Source organism: Chiloscyllium plagiosum, chromosome 3, assembly GCF_004010195.1.
Source record: "Chiloscyllium plagiosum isolate BGI_BamShark_2017 chromosome 3, ASM401019v2, whole genome shotgun sequence".
NCBI classification, from domain to species: domain Eukaryota; kingdom Metazoa; phylum Chordata; class Chondrichthyes; order Orectolobiformes; family Hemiscylliidae; genus Chiloscyllium; species Chiloscyllium plagiosum.
Genome location: NC_057712.1, coordinates 8916103 through 8928622, shown reverse-complemented (window position 1 = coordinate 8928622; position 12520 = coordinate 8916103). Strand labels below are relative to the sequence as shown.

Here is a 12520-nt window from a genome sequence, read left to right as displayed (position 1 = left end):
CACACACACACACACTCACATTCACACACAGACACACATAGAGACACACAGACATGCACACACACAGACACACACCCCCCCCACCCATGCCCACACCCACATGGACATGGACACACACACACACACACACACAGCTTGTCTCTCTTGTTATTGGATGTTTATTTTAAAATGTAGCTGTACCAGAAGCTAGCTGGGGGTGGGAGCAGTGCTGAGGTACCCTACGCTGAGGTGTGGGAGAGTTGCTGTTGGTCAGGGAGTCCGAGTACCATCTGTGACAGGCACAGTTTGCACATAATCTGGAGGCTCTGTTGAAGCCAGCCACCCCCTTGGTCTGTTCACGGCCAGGGGATCAGTCCGATTGTGGCCCAAGGAGTGGATAAGGATCAGCCCTATCAGCCCAGCAGCAGGGGTCAAGGGATCTACGTTTCGTCAGGCAGGGAGCTGTAGCTCAGTAGTCACGGCTCTGTTCACTCACAGGTTTGTAGTGAATACTGTCCTGGGGGTTACTGAGAGACCAAGGGCTATCATTGCAACCACAGCTCATGTCACCATTGTACAGCCCCCTGACTGATGCAGAATGCAGGCTTTAATGCCACCTCATGTCTCATCAAGGGCCACGGTGGAGCAGATGACGGGGCTGTTGAAGATACAGTTCTGCTGCTTGCACCAGTCTGCAAGGGAGTGCCCTCCAGTATAGTCCAAACAGAAGGTGCTGCATCATCCTGACGTTGCTGTGCTCTGCACAACTGGACCAGGAAATTTAGATTTAGATTTAGATTTAGATTTAGATTACAGTGTGGAAACAGGCCCTTCGGCCCAACAAGTCCACACCGACCCGCCAAAGCGAAACCCACCCATACCCCTACATTTACCCCTTACCTAACACTACGGGCAATTTAGCATGGCCAATTCACCTGACCCTGCACATCTTTGGATGGTGGGAGGAAACCGGAGCACCCGGAGGAAACCCACGCAGACACGGGGAGAACGTGCAAACTCCACACAGTCAGTTGCCTGAGGCGGGAATTGAACCCAGGTCTCTGGCGCTGTGAGGCAGCAGTGCTAACCACTGTGCCACCGTGCCGCCCAATGAGGGAATGTTCTGGATGTTGAGGACCTGAGAGAACAGGAGCAGCACTCCAAAGAGTTAGGCTAGGACACGGGAGGAGGAAGCTCTCCTATGTTGGCCTTCATCGTGAGAGGTTTTGAGTACAGGAGCAGGGATATGTTGTTGTAGTTATACAGGAGCTCGGTGAGGCCACAGCTAGAACATTGCGTATAATTTTGGTCTCCTTCTCTGAGGAAGGATGCTCTTGCTCTTGAGGGAGTGCAGCAAGGGTTTACCAGGCTGATTCCGGGGATGGTGGGACTGACGTTTGAGGAGGAAATGATGAGGTTAGGATTGTTTTCGTTGGAATTCAGATGAATGAGGGGGGGATCTCATTGAGACTTATAAAATTCTAACAGGACTTGACAAGGTAGATGCAGGGAGGACGATCCCATTGGTGGGTGCGTCCAGAACCAGGGGTCACAGTCTGAGGATTCGGGCAGGACCATTTCGGACTGAGAGGAGGAGACATTTCTCCACCCAAAGGGTAGTGGGCCTGTGGAATTAATTAACCCAGGCAGTAATTGATGCCAAAGCATTGAATGGATTCAAGAAGCAGCTAGGTATAGCACTTGGGGCAAATGGGATCAAAAAGGTTATGGAGAGAAAGCAGGATTAGGCTATTGACGATCAGCCATGATGGTGATGAATGGCAGAGCAGACTCGAAGGGCAGAATGGCCTCCTCCTGCTCCTATCTTCTCTGTTTGTTTATAAGAGAGTGCAGCTACATCAGATGCTGCAAGCCAGGTTGAGCTGTGATAGCTGTGAGCTGGCTGTATCACAGGCTGTATAATTGGTCCTAATACTGAAATCTACTTGGCATTCGGGGGACACACCTCAGCCTCCATTGGTTTTGCTTGCTTTTACTTCTGCTGCCTGTTAATAAAATCTCATGTTTGCACTTGTCCAATTACTGAACTGAAAAGGAAAAGCTTACAGAAAATCTCCACAGGCTCAATGCAGAGGCAGCTTTTGTTAGTTAGCAATTGTCTGATGTAAAAGTTGCTATAATAGTGAGGAATAAACTGAAATATTCAAAGCATGAAGGTTATCATTTATTGTTAGTCCAGGAACACATTCTGCTACAATCAAAAGTAGATTGTGCATCTACTGAAGAAACTCCTGAGAGAGGAGAAATCTTAATTCAAGTTTGTAGAAGATTATCTAGAAAATAAACAAGCCTTCCTTAATGAAATCGATCAACTTCAGAATTATTATAATCTGAACTACATAGAAACCTACAGATATGGATAAGTCATTCAGCCTATTGAACCTGGTCTACCATTCAGTTAGATTACGCTGTTCATCTACCTCAACAGCTATTTCCTGCATTACCACTATATCTCCTGTCGTCAACAGTCGCCAGAAATATGGCGATGCTGGTTTTGATGATTGTATTTCCACCATTCTCTATGATAGGGAATTCCAAAGGTTCATTGACCTCTGAGTGAAGAGATTCCACCTCATATCTGTGTTAAATGGCTTATGTCTTATCCTGGGATTTTCTCCCCTGGTTTTATTCTCAGAAACCTGGGGATTTATCTTATCTTCATCCACCATGTCATGTCCTCTAAGAATTTTGTAAATTTGAATCTGATCACCACTTGCTCTTTGAAACTTGAAAGGGTACAGACCTAGCCTCCTCAATCTCTCCTCATAAGACAATCTAACCATGCCAGAGATGGGTCTGATGAAAGTTCATTGCATTCCCTCTATCAGAAGTACATCTTTCCTTCAAGAAGAAAAGTAAAACTGTTTATAACAAGTTTGACGAGGCCTCACCATGGTTCTATTCAACTAAAACAGTCATCTTCACTCCATACTCAAATCAACTGATGAAGACCAAAATACAATTTGCCTTGCTAATTGTTTATTTCCCTTAAATGTTTGCATTGTGATTCATAAACAAGGTGATCCAGGTTCCACCCGATGAAGAAGCAGTGCTTCGAAAGCTAGTGCTTCGAAATAAACCTGTTGGACTATAACCTGGTGTTGTGTGATTTTTAACTTTGTCCACCCCAGTCCAACGCTGGCACCTCCAAAACAGGTTCCTTTGGACATCAACACTTACCAAGCTCACACCATTTAATAAATATAGTCTCTGTTCATTTTTTCATATGATATTCCCTCTGCCATGCTCTTCCCCATTCACTTAGTCTGTCCAAAACTCTTTGATGCATTCATCTATCTTCCTCACAACTGAAATTTCTACCCAAAGTTGTGTCATTAGTGAATTTGGAAATATTGAAACTGATAGGGATTTGGATGCCAGTAGAGAATGGGGTCTCACCATCATGAACAACAGAAGGCTGTAAAAGATCCAAAGAAATTGGATCCTTAGGAAATCCTTCAATAGGATTTGACATAAGTAGACCTTCCAAGTTTCCTTCAAAGGGTTTGTGATCCCAAGAAAAATCAGCTGCATCATTCTTATCCTCGGACTTCATGGAAGATTGGACAGGAACAGAACGTCAGATTCCCAAATCCAAATCAATCTAATTTTATACACTAACTTCCTGTGAGGAAATTATTAAACACCTTCTGAAGCTCCAAATATATCACATTTACTAGTTCTCATTTCCTTATGCTACATGTAACATGTCCAAAAATCCCCCACAGGTTCATCAAATGTGATTTTTCTTTCATATGTCCATGATGACTCTGCCCAATTTTACCATTCTTTTATAGGTATACTGTTACCACATTTTAATAATGGATTCTTACATTTTCCCTTCTATTGACATCAAGTTAACAGGTCTGAGGTCTCTATTCTCACTCTCCCTCCCTGCTTAAGTGGTGGGATTACATTTGCTACTTTCCAGTCTGCAGAATCATTTTCCTGAATCTATAAAATTCTGAAAACTATCCATTTATCCATCATTTCTCCAGCCAAGATGTAGCTCAGCTCATCCAGGAGATTCATCCAACTTCAATGCAACTACAGATTCCCTACAGATACTAAGTTCTTTATGCTCCTCAGTTATAAGTATTTCTGGGAGATTTTTGTTCTCTTCTTCCGTGAAGATAGACACAAAGCAACTGTTTGGTTTCTTTTTGATAGAAGGAAGGAAAAGGCAAAGAAAAATGCTGAACTTTAACGCTCAGTATCTAGCCAGTATAGACTCTGAGGAGATTAGAAATTTTCATGAAGTAAAAGACTCTGACGTTTTGTTCCTGTCCAATCTTCCATGAAGTCCGAGGATAAGAATGATGCAGCTGATTTTTCTTGGGATCACAAACCCTTTGAAGGAAACTTGGAAGGTCTACTTATGTCAAATCCTATTGAAGGATTTCCTAAGGATCCAATTTCTTTGGATCTTTTACAGCCTTCTGTTGTTCATGATGGTGAGACCCCATTCTCTGCTGGCATCACAAGAATTTTATTCTTCATAGAGGAACGGTGTCCCTTTGAAGCAGATGTGGAAGTGCCACTACCTACAAAGTGATCAATTCTTTCCATGGATTAGAATGCTTTAGCCCACCTCAGACGAGCTGCATTTTCACGAGGGCTGAGAGGTAGCACTATTATGTTGACATTCAGAACATCTTTAGAAGCTGAAATTCCAATCACAAAAGGTTTTCTCTTCCAAGAAGAACCACAGAGAACATAGCAAGTGACCATAATCTATAGGAATGGTAGTAACCCATTCAGCCAATCAAATCTGACCTGTCATTTAATAAAACAATGGTTGATATGGTAATCCTCAACTTGACGTTCCCATTATTTCTCTCGCCATAACCCTTGATTTAAAAAAAAAATTATTCATACACAGGATGAAGGTATCACTGGCTAGACCAGCATTTATTGCCCATCCCTAATTGCCTATGGGGCAGTTAAGAGTCAACCACATTGCTGTGGGTCTGGACTTACATGTAGGTCAGACCAAGTAAGGATGGCAGTTTCCTTCCCTAAAGAGCATTGGAGAGCCAGATGAGTCACAGATTAACAATATGTCTATCTCCGCCTTGACTAAGGAACAACTCTGGCCTCAACAGCCCTCTATGGTAAAGAAATTCACAGAGTCACTGCACCCTCCTGAGCTCTGTCTTCAATGGACAACTGTTACTCTGAGATTGTGGCCTCTGATCTAGATTCTTCCATGAGGGGAAACGACCTCTCAACATCTACCCTATCAAATTCCCTCAGAATCTTGTATGTTTCAATAAGGTTGCCCTTCATTCTTCAAGACTCCAATGAGTATGGGCCCAAATGTCTCAACTGCTCCTGAAAAGACAGTCCCACAATACTTGGGATAAACCCAATTAAGCTTTTATGACCTCTATCCCACCTTTATGACCCATCTCCAAAAAGGGAATGTGCTTCAAGATTGATGCCATGGTTGGAAGAGACTTTAGGAGGGAAAAATACTAGTAAAGAGTTAAATGGTAATGGTTAAAGGGATACAATGAACAAACCGGGGAAGGAATGAGGCATGTAGAGAGTTTAACAATACTGTTACTCTTGTAATAGCTCCTGAGCATGAGCTATGTCATGCTTATATCAGAATGAGATGGAACTTAGACCTAAGGCAGGCTCTCTCTTCTGCTTTCTAATGTACTGTGTTTTACCTACACATCCTGCTAAGGTTCACTTCTCTAAGTGCAGAGCTGATCTTACTGCAGAGACTCACATAACATAAATAGAAGCTGTCAGTCCTGGATAAATATGCTGTTGTTAAACATTATCTCCTTTTAAAAACTGCTCACTTCTAGTGAAACAAAGTGCCAACTGATAATCAGTTTATTATTTTTGAGGTTCTTCATGCAAATAACTAAATGCCCATACATAGCAGGTTAATCTCAGACTAATTTAGAAAAAGGGGAAATTAATGTACTGAGAACAACTGAATCTTTCTTAAAAGAGCATCAGCCCTTTGTGAGGAAGCAAATTGATGCATTCCACATGTGTTGATCTCACATTTCTAATGTTTTAGAAGATTATGCCTGCTTATCATTTACAATTTAGAGTGGGCTCAGATCAAGGCATTATTTTTATAAAAGCTGCTCAAAAGTTATTGTGAATTTATGAAGAATTCGAAAAGGAATTTATAGTTGTTTGCCTTGCATCTTAACTGGTTAGAAGTAATTACATGATTAATGCACTTGCAAGAAAATAAATGTTTTTCCTCTTGAAGATTTTATAGGTCTGCTTTGGGTTTAATATTCATATTTCCATCTGTTGTGGCTAATGCATCATAAATCTTTCCTGTAGCCGTGTATGTTTTTTGTATAAAAGCAAAATTTATTTATGTTTCACATGCCTCTATTATGGAATAGTATTGTTAAACTTAGTATAGAAGAAACAGGTCAACATTTAGGCTTGAGCTGATAAGTGGCATGTAATGGCTCGGTAGTTAGCACTGCTGCCTCACAGCTCCAGGGACCCAGGTTCGATTCCAGCTTCAGGTGACTGTCTTGTGGAGCTTGCACATTCTCTGTGTGTCTGTGTGGGTTTCCTCCAGGTGCTCTGGTTTCCTCCCACATTCCAAAGATGCGTAGGTTAGATGGATCAGCCATGCTAAATTACCCTTAGTGTTTAGGGATGTGAAGGCTGGGAGATTTACCTGTGGGAACTATGGAGGTTAGGGATGGGTCTGGGTGGGATGTTGTTTGGAGAGTTGATTTGGGCTGAATGGTCTGTTTCCACACTGTTGGAATTCTATGATGATATGAACATTTGTGACATACATGTGCTAGACATGACTACCTCCAAAAAGAGAGAATCTAATCATTGCCTTTACCATTTAATTATACTACCATTGTTAAATCCCTTACCATTAACATTCTGGAGGTTACCATTGACCAGAAACCGAACTGAACCGCGCATATGAAGACAATGACTATAAGACTAGGTCAGAGGGTCAGAATTCTCTTGTGAGCAACTCATCGGACTTTCCAAAGCCCATCCAAAATCCACTGGGCACAAGTCAGGAATGAAATTGTATGTTCTCCACTTACCCAAACAAGTACAACTCCCACAATACTCAAGAAGCTCCACACTATCCAGAACATGGCAGCCATTTGATCGACACCCCATCCACCACTACAAACAATCACTCCCTCCAACACTGGCACACAGTGGCAGTAACATTTATATGATTGGCCACGACAACTCACCAAGGCTGTTTTGATAGCTACTTCCAAACTCAAACCTGCTAATGCCGAAAAAGGGCAAGGGAGGCAAACAAAAACGGAAATTTCATCTCATGCAGATTACCTTCCAAGGAACACATCGTCCTGACTTGGGCAAGTATCACTGGTCCTTCAAAGTCATTTCCTAATAACACTCTGGGTGCTTCTACATCCCAAAGATGGCAGCATTTCAGAGACAGCTCACCATCACCTGGTCAAAAGAAATTAAAGAAGATTAATAAATGCTGGCCTTACTACTGACATTCACTTCTAATGAAACAATAACAAGATCAAAAACAGGCAAATGTGCTAAGTCTGGGTAACAATAATTTCTCAACTGAGTTGAAAATGGTGATGGCTTTTTCTTTTGCTTTCATGACTAATGTAAAAAATGTCCTGGGCAGAAATCAGTCTGTTATTTGAGCAAGAAATACAATTGCTGTTAATATGAGTGTGTGCTGAAGATGGGTACTTAAGTTGGTCATGTTGCAGTCTGATGATAGGAATAAGATCATCTCTGCCAAAAGACTAAAATGGAATACTGCTTGCTGCTGTAATCCAGCACTATAAATGACAGTGATGCCAGAATCTTCTATTCCTTTTGGATATGGGCCGACAAGATACATAAAGTATTATATATGCCCAATGGCTCATGAACAGTACTGTTGATTTCATTGACGGATACCTTTTATTTTGCTGAGAATTCAAAATATCGATTTCCATGTCTATGGAGAGCAATGCATAACATCAATGTTGAAGGCTGAGTACATTATTTTTAAGTGTAGATCAATGAAAAAGGATATTTGGGATAATTCCGCCAACTGTCTTTTTATGGAAATAGATCGTCAAATCCCAGATTTTAAAAATTTGAAGGTACATATATTTCTCAAAATCCAGTTTTCGTATCAGCAACACTGAACTCCACAGCAGGACACTCAATCTAACAGAAAATCTAATCTAATGGTTAGTTTAGCAGACTATTAGCCTGTCGTGAAAGCAATATAAGAACATAAAAATAGAAGGTGGATATTCAGCTCGTTGGGCCTCCCCTACCGTTCAGGTAAAGTAAGTACAGAAAGTAAATGGAAGCACTGAGGGAGGCAAGAGTGCAAGTTGCACTCTGGGTGAGTGACTTCAATATCTATTACCAAGAATGACTTGGCGACACCACCACTAGCTGAGCTGGTTGAGTACTCAAGGTGTTAGGTGCTAGACAGGATCTGTGCCGATAATGAAGTAAGCAACAATACTTGACTTCATCCTCATCAATCCACCTGCATTAGTAAAAGTGTCCACTTCATTGTCCTTGTGGAGACAAAGTTCTGTCTTTACATTGAGAATTTCAATTGTATTGTTCGCATTAGTAACATGCAAAATTGGATACATTTCAAAGAAATTCAGAAACCCAAGACTGAGCATCTATGAGCTGCTGTGGGACGTCAGCAGCAGTAGAATTGTACTCCAACACAATCTACAACTTCATGGCGATATATATCCTACAAAATACAATTAGCATCAAGGTAGGAGATCAATCCTGGTTCAATGAAGAGTGTAGGAGGACAAGCCAGGAGTAGTACCAGCCATATGTACAAGTGAAGTGTCAACTTGATGAGGCTATAAAACAGGACCACCTGCATATCAAACAGCCTAAGTAATAAATGATGGAAGTAACCTATTCCACAACCAATAGATCAGATACAGGTTCTGAAGCTCTGTCACTTCCAGGAGTGAACAGTAGTGAACAATTAAACAACTCACTGGAGGAGGAGGCTCCACAAACATTCTCATCCTCTAAGTTAGAAGAGCACTGTACATCAGTGCAAAAGATAAGACTGAAGCACTCACACCAATCTCCAGCCAGGGGTTCTGGGTCAATCATCCATCTCAGTCCCCTCTGGACATCTTGAGCTTCACAGATGCCAGAATTCAACCAATTCAATTCACTGCACATAATATTCAGAAACAGCCATGGACACTAGATACAAGCAGGACTTGGCGAAGGGCTACACCTGAAAAGTTAACTTCTCCACCACCTGATGCTGCCTGGCTTGCTGTGTTCCTCCAGCCTCCTGCCTGTCTACCTTGGATTGCAGCATCTGCTGTTTTTTTGTTTTTGTCTCTACTGTAAACACTAGATACAGCAAAGGCTCAGGCTCCGACAAAATTCTAACAATAGTGCTGAAAACATGTGCTACGGAATTTGATGCACTCTTTGACAAGCTATTCCAGTACATTATAAAACTGGAAAATTGTCCAGGTATGCCCTGTACATAAAAAGCAGGATAAATCTAACCCAGCCAATTATCACCCCATCAGTCTATTCTTAATTAATGTTAAAAAGTGGTGCAAAATGTCATCAACACTAACTCAACAGTATCAACAGTATTAAGCAGCATTTGTTTAGCAATGACTTTCAGTGGTTTCATCAAAGAGCCTCAGGTCAGAAGTGGGGATTTTCACTGATGATTGCACAACATTCAGGCTTCCTCAGATACAGAAGCAGGTCATGTGCAATGCAGCAGGATCTGAATAATATCCAAGTTTGGAATGACAAGTGGTAAATATCATTCATGGCATATCATTGCGAGCAAATGACCCTTTCCAAGAAGAGAAAATCTAACCTTTACACCTTGACATTCAATGAATTACAATTGCGAAATTCCCCAGTATCAACATCCAAGGCATTACCATTGTGCAGAAACTGAACTGGACTAGCCATAAAATACTATGACCACAAGAGCAGCTCACAGGCTAGGAATTTTGTGACAAGTAACTAATTTTCTGTCTCCTTAAAGCCTGTCCAGCATCTACAAGCAAATCCAATTGCTTGATGGGTGTAGTTCCAATAGCACTCAAGAAGCTCAACATCATCTAGGACAAAGCAAATTGTTTGATTGACATCATATCCACAACCCTGCAACATTCACTTTGCTCATACTTACTGACAGTGTGTACTAGCTCCAATATGTATTAATGTAATTCACCAAAGCTCCTTTGGCATTGCCTTGTAAACCCTTGATCTTTACCATCCAGAAGGACGGGCATAGGAATTGCATAAGAACATCACCATCTGCAAGTTCTCCTCCAAACCACTCACCACCCTGACATGTAAATATATCAATGTTCCTTTAGTATCACTGGGTCAAAATCCTGGAGCTCCCTCCTTAACAGTGGCTGTACCTACACCCCAAGTACTCCAGTGGTTACAGAAGGCATTATCCACCACCGTCTCCCGAACAATAAATGCTGGCCTAACCAGTGATGCCCACATCCCATTAATGACTTTAACAAGAATCAATGAGATCACAGCTGATTAACATTTCAAACACTTTTATTTACATGTACTCCATGGGCCTTACACTTAACTTACAAAACACCATTGTACTTTGTCTTAAAAATTTAAACTGATCAGTAGCCATAATTTTTTGGGGAAAGAATTCCAGATTTTCATTATCCATTGGGTAATGCATTTCTTTCTTACTTTACAACGAAGTGACCCAGCTTATACTTTGCGATCATAACCTAAAAACTCAGTTGTGCCTAAAAACTCGATTGTTACATTTATAGAATGTGTGTCTAAGGATCCAACATTGCAGGCAGCAGATTCTCATCTGCTCCTTACACCTTGGGTATACTCTGCGATGCTTCAAGAAGATTATTATGATCATTAAATAAGGACTTGACACTATCGTCACCCTCTTTTGTGAAATTGATTTCATAGAATCCCTACAGTGTGGAAGCAGGCCATTCAGCCCATTAAGTCCATACCAAGTCTCCAATGAGCATCCCACCCAGACCCACCACCTCCCCAATCTTTGCATTTCCCATGGCCAGTCCACCTGAGGGAGGAATCGAACCTTGGCACTGCAAGGCAGCATTGTGCTATCTGAGTTCATAACATGTGATGTGAAAAGCTACCCCAACAAATCCTGCCTTAACAGTGAACAATAACCCTCTAGGAGCAGTTAAAGCTTTCATGTCCTCCATAATACTTGAGTCTCCAAGTGTTATCTTAGGGGGTACTACATTGATTTTTTCTAAGACCATTAGATTCTTTCTTTGTGCAGCTATGTTCTGTCTTCTACAAATTATTTCCGATTGTGGGAACAACTTTGCTCTGAGACTTGGACTGACTTTGTCTGTTCTGGAAGTAGATTTCTGTGAGTGCAAAACATTGATTTATCTGCCTGTTGGTTGAGAGTGGAGCAGTGAAAAGGCTGGAGGCAGCAGGAGCAGGTGAGAGAACAAGGAGAAAGAAGAAATCTCTGCAGTAACACTTCAACCACTGTAACCTTTCAAAGGTGCAAGCTCTGAAACGTCTTCACTTCATAAAGAATGTTGTCACCTCGCTACGTTTCCTGCCGTAACCATTGCTTAAACCTAAAGCCAGAGTTTAAAATAGTATTGACTGCGACAGTCAAGACCAATTGACCTTTATGGCACACCGTCATTCTCTGCTATGGCAGGTGGCTGAGTTGCTTTAGCAACTTTATCACAGTTCATATGCATATCAGTATCAGGAAGGATATTGAAAATCAAGGCGAACATGCATGTCACATTGCTTATGGACAGAGAGAAATTAGGTAAGAGAATACTAGGCTTTATCTACATTATAGGAGAAACTGAGGACTGCAGATGCTGGAATATCAGAGTCGAGAGTCTGGTGCTAGAAAAGCACAGCAGGTCAGGCAGCATCCGAGGGGCAGGAGAATCAACATTTCGGGCATTAACCCTTCATCAGCATTCCTGATTAAGGGCTTATGCCCAAAACATCGATTCTCCTGCCCCTCAGATGCTGCCTGACTTGCTGTGCTTTTCCAGCACCACACTCTCAACCTTGATTTACATCATAGACTTCCATAAACATAGATTAATTTGCCAAGCTACCAACAAAAATAAAACAATTTTCCAAAATAAGTTTTCACCTTTTAAGACTTCTATTGTAACAACCACACTAAAAACACAGATGAAACAATAATGAAATGGCAACTAAACATAGAACATAGAAGAATACAGATCAGTACAGGCCCTTTGGCCCTCGATGTTGCGCCGATCCATGCCCACCTAACCTACACTAACCCACTATCCTCCATATGCCTATCCAATGCCCGTTTAAGTGCCCATAAAGAGGGAGAGTCCACCACTGCTACTGGCAGGGCATTCCATGAACTCACGACTCGCTGAGTAAAGAATCTACCCCTAACATCTGTCCTATACCTACCACCCCCTAATTTAAAGCTATGCCCCCTCGTAATAGCTGACTCCATACATAGAAAAAG

General features: G+C 41.7%; 1 long non-coding RNA gene across 1 annotated transcript in view; it reads right to left on the bottom strand.

The window, feature by feature from the left end:
* Positions 1-12520, bottom strand: part of LOC122548615 — a 55861-nt gene that overhangs the window by 6084 nt on the left and 37257 nt on the right. Inside the window, exon 2 of the long non-coding RNA XR_006311272.1 lies at positions 7327-7452. This is a non-coding gene — a long non-coding RNA (uncharacterized LOC122548615). The remainder of the gene's footprint in view (positions 1-7326; positions 7453-12520) is intronic.